Genomic DNA, 13975 nt, shown 5'->3' with positions numbered 1-13975 from the left:
AGTCCATGAACCCAAGCTGACACTTCAATTATTTCAAAAGGAACACAGAGGAAGCTGAAATCTGACCAGCCTCTCAGCTCCATCCTCCAGGTGCCAAGTCAGCCTTCTTCAGCCGAGTTCCGGGTCCGGCTGTCCACATCCACACTGAGGGCCTCGGGTTCAAGGGCAAGGGAACCGTCATCTTGGTCAACAAGTTTATGTTTAGCTGTGACCTAGCATCTCCCTTAACAATGGGCCATCTAGAAAATAGGCTTGAGAATCCTGATATTTAGAGTTGAGGTTTACTGATGTCAGCAAGAAAGGGTGAGGCTGATCATAGTGATAATCACCATGGTTACCATGCAGGAGCTAGTCCAGCCTGTGAGCCCTACTCCAGACCCCTGGCACATATCACCTCACTCAAGCCGCAGCAAAGTAGGAATCATTATCTGGCTTTCAGAGGAGGAAACTGTGTCCCAGCAGCTGGCCTCCAGCCACACGGTAATGGAAGAAGGTCCTGGGTTTGCAAGCAGGTCTGCCGTCTCCAAAGCCCTGTTCCCTCTGGACACTCTCCCCAGGGGTTGTGCAGACCCCCCCACCCTAGGGCAGGGCGCAGTGGTCTGTGGGAAAAGAGTAACAGAAAGGCTATTTACATTTTAACATCTCATTTCAAAATTTCTGTATCTACATTTTCACAGTATAATAAAATGTACATAACGAATAAACAAATATGTGTACGTATGTGGCTGACTGTGACCTGAGGGTTTGTTTTCCGTTTTTTTTTTTTTTCTTGATAGTGAGGAGAAATAGAAAAGCTTCGAGACCATGGCTCTCAACATTTTCCCTGTACTGACCCATGTCCAGGGATGTTTTCCAAAGGGGCTCAGGACAGCCCTCTCTCCCTGGGACCTTTTCTGAGACCCTTGCCTAGACCGTATTAGCATCACGCTGACAGTGACATCTCCGCCACCTCCACCGCCCAGCCTGGATTTGAAGCTCCGTGGAGTATGGAGGGACTCTGGCCACTGCACCTGCCCGGGCTTCTGCCTCTTTGGAAGCAGTAGGGGCTTTCCCAAGGAGGCCTCACACCTTCTGAATTGGGAGCCTGAGGCTCCAGGTCCCAGGCGGGACCTTGCCCTCCTTATGTCCTGTCTCATAAGCCAGTTCTGAAGAACTTTCTCTTTTTTTGTTTGTTTGTTTGTTTGTTTGGGTACTAGGGATTAAACCCGGGTGCTTAACCACTAATCTACATCCCCAGACCTTCATACTTTTAATTTTGAGACAAGGTCTTGCTAAATTGCTTAGGGCTCCCTAAGTTGCTGAGGCTGACTTTGAATTTGTGATCCGCCCTTCTCAGCCTCCCAAACCACTGTGATTCTAGGCATGCACCACCACCACTCCTAGCTCAGAAGACCGTTTTAAACTAACCTCATAGTCCCTGCTTCTGTCCTCATGCGTCCAGCTTAGCTGGAGGGCAGGAGCTCATATTCATTTGGGAGGTGTTTACTGAGCACTTAGGGCTAGCACCAGAGTCTGGGCAGAGAGTGAACATCCAAAGTCAGCTCCAGTGTGACAGTGAGGGAATGAAAAGAGGAGCAAGAAACAATGTCATCAGGGTAATATCCCCATGAGAGATACGGGCTGCGAAGATCATAAAAAAAAAGGAGAGGAATTCCCAGTATGAGGAAGAAGGAAGAGCATTCCAAGCAGAGGGAACAGCCAAGGCAAAGACTCAGAAAAAGGAGCACATTTGTTTTTTTCCAATGGGACAGAAAAAAAACCACATTGGTGAAGCAGAGGTCACAAAGGCAGCACGGTTATCTGCATTTTTCATTGTAAACAGGCATCTTGACCCCCTCCCCCAGCTCTTTACCCCCAGATGATAACTGAGTACAAAGATGCAAAAACCACCCAGGGTCCTCCCTTTTGAAAGGTCTGCTTGGCTGCTGCAGAAACCCAGAGATTGGGGGAACTAGCTAGAAGCTCATATTGTGCAGATGAGCCCACCCATCCCACATGTCTCCTATCCCCAGCTCCTTCTTCTAGTATAATCAGGTCCTGGCAGCGGACTGAGATGTGGCTGGCAGCCTGTTGAGCCCCAGTGACTCTCTGCCCTCTGGGCTGTGAAGCTGGGAGCTTGTCACAAAGAGGTCCTCCCCAGCTCTGGGCAGGCCCCAACCCTGGGGATGCTAGCTTCCTTGCTGAGATCCTCACCTCCCTCTGGGTATCCAGAGGCCAAAGAAAGCCAGCCTCAGCTCTCAGGACTAAGGAAGTCTGGGGGCAGAGAAGGGCATTTTCTATAGCTGCCACCCACGGTGAGTGACACAGACACAGGCCCTGTGTGTCAAAGAGCCCCGACACACAGGGCCCTGGGGAGCAGCAGGCTTCCTCCAGGATGGGAAGGCTAGGTTACAGTTTCTGGGGGAGGATTCACCCCAGAGATGCCCAGGAAGTGAGGGAGCTGACAAGAGCAATCACCACTTCCTAGCAATCACCACTCCTAGCTCAGAAGACCGTTTTAAATGAACCTCATAGTCCCTGCTTCTGTCCTCATGCGTCCAGCTTAGCTGGAGGGCAGGAGCTCATATTCATTTGGGAGATGTTTACTGAGCACTTAGGGCTAGCACCAGGGTCTGGGCAGAGAGTGAACATCCAAAGTCAGCTCCAGTGTGACAGTGAGGGAATGAAAAGAGGAGCAAGAAACAATGTCATCAGGGTAATAATCCCCATGAGAGATACGGGCTGCGAAGATCATAAAAGATCATAGAGAGTGTACACCTATATGCCAGGCTCTGTGCTGGGCCCCTGACACCCATAACCCATCACCTAACCCCACCTTCATCGAGAAAGCCTGCAACTCCGTGATTAATAGCAAGCCTCTCTGCCCCTCTCTGCTTCTTAAGGGCTGGAGTCTTTGCTGACCCTCCTCCTAGGCCAACCCCAGGTCAGCTTCAAAGGCGCTTTCCAGGACAGAGCTTTTATAGTGAATGAACTTGGAGCTGAGCTGCAGAGACAAGGGACTACCCAGAAAACAATGCAAAAATAGTGGCAGGTGAAGTTGAAGAAGGAAGCAAAGCACATTGAAATTGGAATCAGAGTCCTAGGCTGGGATCTGAGCCCTCATCTTTGTTTCCTCATCTGCAAAATGAGCATAACCATGAGTCCCTACAAAGTGACATTTAGGATCCATGGGCATCTGCAAAATGTCCAGCCCAGAGTGGGTGCTCACGAATGTTTCCTGGCATCTTCTGATCCTCATTTTCCTCTCCCTCAAAATAAGCACAGTTGGCCTTTGGAGCAGAAAGGATTCCTGTGACCTGGGGATGTCCCAAAGACCTCCTGGAGGAGAGGCACCTGCACCCCCACTGGACCCAATAGGGCTGGTCTCTGCAGAGCTGCAGGAGTAATCATCGCACGTGTAGATCACTGTCAGAGCTTCTGATTCCCCGTCTGCATCGTGGAGACAAGCATGACAACTTAGATTGTGCACAGCAGGATGTCTGGCAAAGGTTCTAGGAGCCCGGAGATTTGGGTCCAAGCAGAGTTTTGTCACCATGGTGCTCTCTTGGGTAGGTCACATATTGTCTCTAGACTCCATGTCATCTGTAAAATAGGACTGTTAAGTCACAGGGCAGGTCACCTAACAGCCCTCTAAGTCTCTGATTCCAGTTAAATGGCCTGGTTGTTGTTCCCAAAGATTTTCCTCTTGACCTGAAAGTCCCTTGAGGGTTGAGTTCCAAGCTAGGGCCCACCCTGTCCCCATGTCTTCCCCACCCCATGTGCCAGCTGAGATCCCACACCCCTGGGAAATAGCATGCATGTTTAGTGGGGGAAGGAAATGGTCCTGAGCCACATCCTGTTCCCAGGTGCATTCAAGAGAAATACAAAGAGGCACAGGGAGCAGCAAGGAAGAAATCTGCCATTAAAAACCACAGGAGCTGGGCGGGGTGGTGCACACCTGTAATCACAGCGCCTCAGGAGGCTGAGACAGGAGGATCACGAGTTCAAAGCCAGCCTCAGCAACAGGGAGGCACTAAGAAACTCAGTGAGACCCTGTCTCTAAATAAAATATTAAAAAGGGCTGGGGATGTGACTCAGTGGTCAAGTGTCCCTGAGTTCAATCCCCAGTATCTGCCCTTCTTCCCCCCATAAAAACCCACAGGACACACAGACTCTCCCAGCGTACTTCCTGCCTGAGAAAGCGCCGAACTGGCCAGGATGTTGATGGAGACCAGACCCAGCTAGGGCAAGGGTGCTCTGACCACACACTGGGTCACAAATAAGGGCAAGCAGAGAACAACATGATACCAATGGTTAGGAGCTGGTGGCAGGTGACAAAACCTGGTAAGCAGCCACACATGGGCCTCTGGCTCCTGGCGTGAAACTCTCCCACCCCTGGTCTCCCACTTCCTAGTGTTACTCCACCCCACACCAGAGGTGAGCTAACCAACACCATCTTCTTAGACAGGGCTCTACAACAGGGATGCTCACCAGGGCTTTAGAGTTGGTAGTTTCCGCAGGTTCGGAAGTTGAATGCCTGGCTTTCAGCACCTCCTGCTCCCCAGAGGATTCCTCAGAGAAGAGGGTCTGCAGAATTCTGGCCAAACTTTTCTATTTTGTAGGGAGATTTCACTAGTGCTCACATCCCTTGCAGGAAAACCTCCATTCCAGGATAAGGAAGAAGGACATGGAGAGACACAGGAGCTGGGCAGGAGCCAGCCGATGGAGCTATATCACAGCCTCCTGCCTATTTTCCTTCTCCTTCCTTCCTTCTTTCTTCCTTCCCCTCCCTCCTGCCCTCCCCCATCCAGACATTCATTGAGCATCTCTCTGTGCCAGCCCTGGCCGAGTCACCGAGCGCAGGGTGGTGAAGGAGCACTCAGGAGCACAGCGGTCTCCTGTTCCAGCTCCGTATGCCAGTCCCTTCTCCTGCAGAAGCAGAGGGCCCCGTGAGGATCAGTGCAGAAGGGCTCCTCGGCCAAGGAGTCTGGCCAACACTCTGTCTCATGTATGTGGTCACCAACAGCCCAAAAAGAGCCTAGCCCAAAGGCTGCCCTCTTGGGACCAGGCCTCCTACTGCTGGGGCTGCGAAGGCTGCGATCAGGGTGCCTGGGCTCCAGCGGATGTCCAGTGGGACCTGTTATGCACCTAGAGCTCTGTTGGGCTGCAGGTACAGGGGGTGGGGGCAGGGGTGAGTAGGTCCTGATCTGGGCACAAACACAGAGCTGATACACTGGCCAGTGCCAGCCTGGACATGTGGGTGGAAATACCAGCCACCCTGCCTGAGAGGGCTGCTGCAGCCCAGCTCTGACGATGCCTACTTCTCCTCATACTGTGTGGGGCACAAGCAACCAGAAGCCCAGGGGACCATTGCTGGTTTGGCCCCACACCCACATGTGGACATGGAGCCAGGAGCTGATCTGTTTCTGAATCTTTGGCTCCTGAAGTGAGATAACAGGAAGTGGAGTTTGGTCCAGCTGCTGGGCCTCCCCCTCTGCCTAGCCATCGACCTTCCCTGGCATCAGCCTAGACTGCAGTTTATCAGGACCCCCAAGAATGGAACACTAACAATGCAATTCCAGAACATCAGGGCAGAAGAGGAGCTGCAGGGCAGGGACACTCTTGCAAGGTCCTCCCATGTGGTAGCCCAAGGGCATTGACAGATCTGAAGGTGAGAGTCCTAGTGCTAACACCCAGAGAGGTGAAGTGCCTTGCCAAAAGCCACCCAGCAAGAAGGGGCAGCACCAGGCCCAGAGCCCCGTCTCTGGTCTCGCATCTCAGCCTCCGGCCCCCACGGCAAGGCACATTCCAGTCCCCACGCCATGTCCAGGCCTGGTGTTCCTCCAGCTCAGAGAGCTCGTGGTGGGGGTGTGCAGTGCAGAGGGGGAGCAAGAGAAAACAGAAAGTGCCAGTGATTCATGTTTCTAAATGTCATGTTATTCCAGGCGCGTTCTCGCCTTGCCCCCACCTTCATCCACCCCCCACTGCCATCTTGAGGACCGGCTGCAGAGTGGGGGAGGAGGCTGAGACACCATCCTCCCAGGAGGCTGTGTTTGTGCGCTGTCCACAGACAAGCCCGAGGGTGAATGAGCACTGTGTTGGGTGCCGAGAGACCTGGGTGTCAGGGTTCCAGCCCTGGCATTGAAACTGGTGACAGAGAGACCCCTAGCAAGTCCCTTAGGCTCTCCACGCTTCCGTTTCACACTTCCCCTGTGCTGTGGGGGCAGGGGAAAGGTTTGTGGCTCCCAAGACGGGCTACATGTTCTGCCTTAAGACCAAACAAAACAGACTCTTGTGCTGCACTACTAGAAATTCTGATTCAGTAAGTTAGAGATGAGGCCTGGGGACCTGGATTTTTAATCAATTCCCTACCCTGCTACCCAACCTGGTGACTCTGGTATGCCAATTAACCAAGGGGTAGTTGAAAATCTCTGCACTCCATGTTCTATTCACATTCTAACTGTCTTCAGAACTCATTAGCCTCCTCCACAAAGCCCTCATGGATTACTCACCCCATCTGCCAGCTCTAGACCTGTCAACCTTGGCCTTGCCTCCCTGCCCATACTTATCTCCTGTCCTTAATTCATTTCATCATCTGTGCCTGTGTGTGCGCAAAGGTGTGTGTGTGTGTGCACATATGTGTGCATATTTGAGCTCACAGATGAGCTCCACACGTTGCATAGAGGAAGTTGCTCAGCACTGGAGACAACTGGCCCCAAATTCAGAACTGAGATCTGCTGTACAAGGTTGGGTGACCCTAGGTAGGTGACTTAGCTTCCCCAAGCCTCCATTTCCACAATTCTTAGGTGGGCCTAAGCAGACATGGCCTCCTAGGGTGGCATATGAGGCTTTCCTGAGGTGAGACATTCAAAACTCTCATCATGGGACCTGGGGGTAGAATGGGGGTGGGTATTAAGGCCAGGAAAGGGCAGCTGGATGAATGGCAGGCTGCACCCAGAGGGATGCCATATTGTTGTGGGAGATCTGGACACGTACCCTATGTGTGCCTTCAGGCAAAGAACTGGACCAGCTGTCATTTAGGATGCCCATAAGAAAGAGAAGTCCCTTAGACCGACCAATGGAAGAGACCAAGATGGAGCATGGAGTGGCTGTTGACAGAGGCTGGCCAGGCTAAGGGAAGCTGAAAGGGACAGAAAGGCTCCTAGGGACCAGCAGCAGCAGGCATCTGTTCCCACCCAGAGTTAAGGGAGCACAGGGAGCTGGAGCCATGCAGAAAGGCCGTCCCATAAGAGCAGCAGCCACTGAGGGAGGCAGCTCTTCCTGGAGACCTGGCATCTCACAGGGAGAAGCAGGGAAGAAGTACCAGATCTCCTCTTCCCCGACTCAGGCTGATAGCACCCACTGGCTAAGCCCAGGTAGTAGCCAGAGGTCCCCTCTGGAAGCACAAACAGGGAGGGCTGTGAAGGCCAAGTTTTGTGTGGCAGATTGCAGGGACCCGGGAGTCAACAGAGTGTAACTCCTCCACCTCCCACTCTGTGCGAGTCCAGTGGGTCAGACGCGTCTATCAGAAGACTTGAGTTTAAGCCCCATCTCTGTGGCAAACACACAGGGTGACAGCAGGCATTCACTTCTCTCTGGCTTCAGATGCCTCTTCTGGAAACCGCAGGGGTTAAAGCAGCTCTCCGGAGCTGCACGCTCCTGTCCTCACCTGAGATTTTCCTGCCTTGCCTTTGGAAGAGGGGAGCCTGCCAGGAAAATGAGCTTGGAGAAGAGGGAAGCCGAGCAAATGGGAAATTAATTCCGGGCGGTGAAGGGCAGAGGCTGTTGTTTGTGATGTATAACTTACTCTTTGTGTCAAACTGTGTACTGTGTATATCAGTGGGATGGCAAGAAAACCGAGATCTATTACTTAGAGTTTAATCTGTTCTCTGTGCTGGAGAAGGGAGAGGGAGGGGAAGAAGACTACAACTTTAATCACAGGCCCAACTCGAGATGTCAAGCTGCTCTGGGGTGTGTTAGTAAAATGATGTCGTATTACAGGTTTCCCAGACAGCTCCCCACACTGCGGCTTTATCTGCCGAGCCGTAAATTAGCACACCTACTTTACGCTCTTCAGGTAAAACCAGTAATTTAGCTGAAAAATACACACACATGCACACAGAGCATGTGTGTGGGGGGGTGCTGAAGAGAGGGGGACTGCCCCCCCTTGAGCAATGAATAGCTAAAATGATCAAACAGGGATGGAAATGACACCTCAGCTGCACCTCCTGTCATTAGTGCATGGGCTCCTGGTGCCAGCCCCACCGCCAGCCCACCTTCCTCTCTACCTGCCTCAGTGCCTCCCCCACACCCACCACCCCTTTTCCCCATGAACCGTAAATTACATGCTGACACCTTTAATTTGTGCAAAGTATGCCTGGCTGCGCCTGGCACCAGCAGCCGGCTGCTATAATAAGGTCAATCTATATTCATTGTCGCAGCGCTTGATGTGCCAGATAACACAGGGAGGCAGCACGGTGGTGGCTTCTCTGGGCCGGGGGGTGAGGTGGGGGTGCCCACTGCCGCTCATCGCAGCCTGGCACCAGTCCCTCATCACTTATGCATGCCATGAGTGGCGTTATGATTTAGCTGATCACCATCAGTTATTCATCCTATAGCTGCCTGGAGATGGTCACAGCACACTCCTGCTCGCCCTAGGCAGAGGGGTAGCCCCCATCCGCCTGACATCACCATCAAGGGACCACCCAATGTGAAAGATTGTCCTTTCCAGAGACTGGCCCCAAGAGGGTGTGTGGCTGGGGAGTGTAGACACCCCAATCTTCAGGAAAAGAAGCTGTTGGGAGAGCCCCTGGGGAAGGGTCACTAATATGGTGTCTCTGCGTCCTGGGCTATAGCCAGAGAGAAATCTCAGTGACATGTCACGTGGCATGAGCCAGGCTTTGAAGCCATAGAGTTCTGGGTTCAGATCCCAGATCCACCACTCTCAAACTGAAAGTTTAGTGAAATCACTTAACCTCTCTGGGTAGCTGGGTCTTTTTCTTTCTTTCTTTCTTTCTTTCTTTCTTTCTTTCTTTCTTTCTTTCTTTCTTTCTTTCTTTCTTTTTTTGTACATTATAATTATACATAATAATGGGATTCATTGTGCTGTTTTTTTAATCTGTGAAGTAGGAAATTCCATTTCTGGCAGGGAGAGTGGAAGGATGCAAGCTAATATATGAATATAGCTCCCAGTGTGCACCTGCGCATAGTAGGCACTTGGTTGATGGGGCCTTAGTGGGCCCATCACATGTGTGGATGGGTGAATGTCTGTCTTCAAGGGGGAGTTCAGATACAAGAGGCTCTTCAGGGGTGGGCTGGGGCCAGCATTGAGCCCATTTTGAGACAAACTGCACTGGCCCAAGGCTATGTTGAGACAGATCTCAGGTCCCGAAATGTCTAAGCAGGAGAAGCTCCAGGAAGCATGTAATCCACCTCTGGAGAGGGTCAGAAAGTCAGGGATGAACCAAGTTTCCAGCCTTGTACAAGCTGATGGCAAAAAAAAAAAAAAAAAAAAAAAGCACCGTGATCCCATCTTGTAGAGGAACTTGGAAATTGTCCAGCCCAGCCCTTCATGCTAAACTGGAAGGCGGAGAGGGAAATGACTCTTCTCCCAGCCAGGGAGGCCAGGGAGGGGGTCCTGGCTCAGGTCCCTGACTCCATAGCTCCTCCCCCTGCCCACACGACAGTCCCCCAAAGTGGGCGATTTGCCATCAGACTCCCCGGAGGGCTGCTTAAGTCTCATGGAGAATGCTTCCCCTCTTCATGATGCCAGGAGGGCACAACAAAGGTCCCTACCTTCATCCATAGCCCTGTGGGTGGTGGGAAAGATAGGGCTGAGTCCCAAGGCCTTCAGCTAATCCTTAGTTTCCTAATCCAATGGCATCTGCTCTTCCAGCAAATGAGAAAATTTAGTGAGACCAACTTACAGAAAGTATAGGGCACCTGGCAGGCCAGACAGGGGCTCTTTCCCTTCCAGTCAACAAGTTCAAGTTGAGAGGGTGGCTGGACTGACACCAGTCTAAGAGATCACCCCAACCCAGCTACACAAAAGCATCCAAGTCAAGTAGTGAACTCTGTGACTGGTGACACCTCAGTGGCCCGGCAACATGCTAGTTCATCCTACTGCCACATCTTTATCCACCCCATTCCCTCTCCCAGGAGCGTCCTTCCCATTTTCTCAGCTTTCTAAATGAGTGGACCTGCCCAGACCCACTCCCTCAAGGAAGCCTCTGCTCCCTCCCTGGCTATACCAGGGATGCCCCTCCATGCCACAGCCCCACCACCTTCCAGACCACAAGTGGGGCTTCTCATCCCTCCACAAGTGACTTGGCCCCTCATGGGGAGCAGTGGCAGGTGAGCCATTACTGTGGACCTAAGCAGCCCTGACATTTCTGCGTCTCTACCAGCTCATCTGCAAAATAGGTGGGCAAGTGGGTCATGGGGAATTCTTGGCAGCCCCAGGCATCACATTCCTGGGGAAAGTTTCCCAGTCAAGTGTTGACTCTGAACAAGACCTCAAGGGCCAGGCCAATGGGCATTTCCATGGAAACCAGCACCCAAAGGCTGTTTTCCCCATCTCACTGGTATAGGACTCAGAACCAGAAATCATTAAATTGAGGAAATGCAAATGTCCTTGCTCACCTAAGCTTGTGCCCTGAGCTTTCTTCCATTGAAAGAAGATGAAATCATCTGCCCACCTCCTCCCAGCCCCTCGGCGCTCCTGCCTGCAGAACCAGCCCAGGGCTGACAGCTCCGTGCGTCTCCCTGTGTATCACAATCACCCACACACCTGTGCTGCAGGCGCCTGCCAAGCCTCTGTGCAGCTTCCGGTGCTCAATTGCCCTCGAAATGCATTTCATTTCTTACCTGCAAAACTTGGACAGCGTGGAGGGCGGGGCCTCGCATGGCGAGAGGGGCCATCAACCTCCCACGCCAACTGGTGGGTTTCCCTGGCTGGACACTCCACGCCCATCAGCCCTGAGCTTGACTGGACAGCTCCTGCCCAAGCAGGCCTGAGGCTGGGCCCCAGCCCCTCATCACTCATCACTCACTCACAGGTGACTTCAATGCCATTTTGCTGCAGAGGCACCAGAGCTACAGGGTCTTGGGGCTGGTGGAGTCTGGGTGTCCCACAGAAACTGAAGCCTCCATCCCTCATGGGCAGCCCCTCTTAGCATTCAGACACCCAAGTTCTCAGCATCTTTTCTGAACTCTTGTCCTGGCTCTGCCTGCCTCCTCTCGTGGCCCCCAGGGGTGAGGCAGATGTTCTAACTCTCCATTGCACCTTCCCAAACCTCCTCCTTCCTTCCTCTCCAAAAGCTCCAGCTCCCCTGAATTCCATGTCCTAGCCCCTACCTTTCACCACAATCCTTGTTTCAGGATCATCCATTGTACCCTGTGTCCCACCCATCATTCACGCAGACTTTACCGACACCGTCCCCCTCTGTCTTCACCTCCATCTGGAGCCATTTTTGGTGACTTCCACATCTACTTTAAGAACCCATTCAACACTGGGGCCTCTGTGTTGCTCTAACTGGTGGGCTCCAGCTATCGGTTGCCCACCCATGCCCATGGGCATCACACCCTTGACCTTACCCTTGCAGAAACTGCTCCAGCTATACAATCTCTATTTCAAGCACCCTGTCAGAAAACCACCTGCCACCTGTCATCTGTCCAGATGACCAGTAATCCCTGCACCTCACTGAGTCCTCCACCCACTGCCTCACAGTCATTGGCTGTCTGCTGTCTCATACCCATCTTTCATTTTCTTCTTTCTCTCTCCTTTCTTCATACTTTGAAGCCATGCCCAACCTTGGTTAAATCCAACTACCCACCTACTCCATGATGGCTCCCACGCAGCAAAATATAGCTGGAGAAAAAGCCAACGAGCCTCCCTCTGCACCCATTGCCTTGGATCTCAGTGGTGCTGTGTTGCTTCACAGCACTGCTACTGTTGTCTTTGTGGCCTGGCTGCGCACTTTTTCACTTCCCCAGCACAACCATTACATCCCTCTCCTGTCCTCCACCTCCCAGCCTCGCTGGCTCATGCTTTGTTCAGAAAATAGTATCAACCAGAAGGACCATCTTCCCAGTATGGAGCCTGGGACTATCCCTAGACCTACACCTGCACCACCCTCCTCCTCCAAAAGATGAAGGGGGCTTCCCTATCCAATGCCACTCCCTCTGTGTGGGTCTTGGATCCCACCTCTGTCACTAGAACCATTGGTATCTCCTCTCTCTGCATGGTAACTTTCTCCCTCTCTACTGGATCATCCATAACAGGACACTCTGGGACCTCCTGAAAAGTTTCCTTGCGTCTGCACACCTCCTGCCTCCAACCTGCACTGCATGCGTTTGAAGAATTGGTACAGCTCCCAACTGTCCTTTCTCAGTGGCACTTTGTCCCCAGGGCACCACTGACTCAGCATCCATCAGGTCACTTCTGATCCCTCAGTCACAGGTCCAACAGTCCCTTCTCCCTCTTCCTTGGCCTCAGGCAGTGCTGAAGACAGGCTCTCTCCCTCTTTCTGCGACATTTGTCATCTCTACTTCCACCCCTTTGTCTGCTCCTTCCAGATCTGTTTTGCCAACTCTGCTGCCATTTCCCAGCCTCTCTGTGGAAGACTGTCTCCAGCCTGGGTCCTGGGTCACTTCTCTTCTTTTCTCCTAAATGTCCCAACCTAACCTCATCCCAAATGATTAAAAATCAGATATCAGCCCTCTGCCATCAACTCCCTCACATCCACGTCCGGTGGTCGTCTCTCCTAGGAACTCCTGGCTCACGTATTTATTCAACCACACACTTGCCATCTACAGAAAATGGCCAGAAGCCTTCTCAACACTAATAAAACTAAAACCAAACTCAGGTTTCCTGTAAGTCTGCTCCTCCTCCCCCATCCCGTTTTCCCACTTTTGACGATGGCATCCCCAACATCCATCCACTCAGGTGCTTAAGCAAAAGAACCTGGAGTTAGCCCTAAGTCCTCCTCATGCCCACACAAACCATAAGGGAATCCCTGATCAGCCCACCCACTGTCCACATCTCAGTCCATCCATGTTCCTCCATGTCTTCTGCTGCCACGCCCCCTCAGCCCACACCACCTTGAAGCTGCACTAAAGGACCTCCTAACTGTCCCCTGCCTTCACCCTTGCCCCTCCCAATGCTCTCCACGCAGCAGCCAGAGTCAGTTATTTATAAGGGAAGTCGGGGATGGTGCTGCTGCCCTAAAGAAAGCCCTCCAATGGCTTCCACCACATGTAGAGCAGAACAGAAGCTCCTCAGCCCCTGGGGACCCAGGCTCTTTCTCACCCACTGCACTGTCCTCTTCCCTGATCACAGGATGGCTGCTGCAGCTGTCCCCTCAGCTGGCCAGGAAGGAAGAATGGAAAGGGCCAAGAGCAAAATGGGGTCTTGCCACCAGTTTATCCCTTTTCACCCCAAAAGTAATAGCTTTGGGGGATCCCCATCCAGGAGACTTCTGCTTACAGTTCATCGGCCAGACAGTATCACATGCCAAACAGCATCAGGGGAACCTGGGAAACAGACTGAGTGTTTGCATATTTGTTAAGATGGATCTGTTACTGCCCTCAGTGAAAATGAGGTTACTCAGGAAGGGAGAAACGGAGGAAGGGACAGTTGGTGGCAAAGGATTCCAAAATCTGAGCTTGACCAGGAAAGCAGGCACCGTCCCCTCTGCTGAAGCTTCCAGGCTGTCTAGCCATCATTGGTGCCAACTGTTCCATCCTCCACGCCTCCCTTACTATGCCGTAAGAAAGGAACTGGGATCACGTGGGTGTTTTAGAAAGAATATTCTGCAACAGTGGGTAGAGGGGGCTGGACGTCAAGAGATGGAATCAGAGAGACCAATTAGGAGAACGTCCAAGGGATGCAGGTGAGAAATCAGGGAGGCCTTGATGAGGCCAGACCGGCGAAGGGGACAGGATGGATCCACAAGACATGGCCGAGAGTATCACCAGGACCAATGGCTAATTGGCA

This window comes from Marmota flaviventris, chromosome 2, assembly GCF_047511675.1.
Source record: "Marmota flaviventris isolate mMarFla1 chromosome 2, mMarFla1.hap1, whole genome shotgun sequence".
NCBI classification, from domain to species: Eukaryota; Metazoa; Chordata; class Mammalia; order Rodentia; family Sciuridae; genus Marmota; species Marmota flaviventris.
This window is presented reverse-complemented; position numbering follows the sequence as displayed.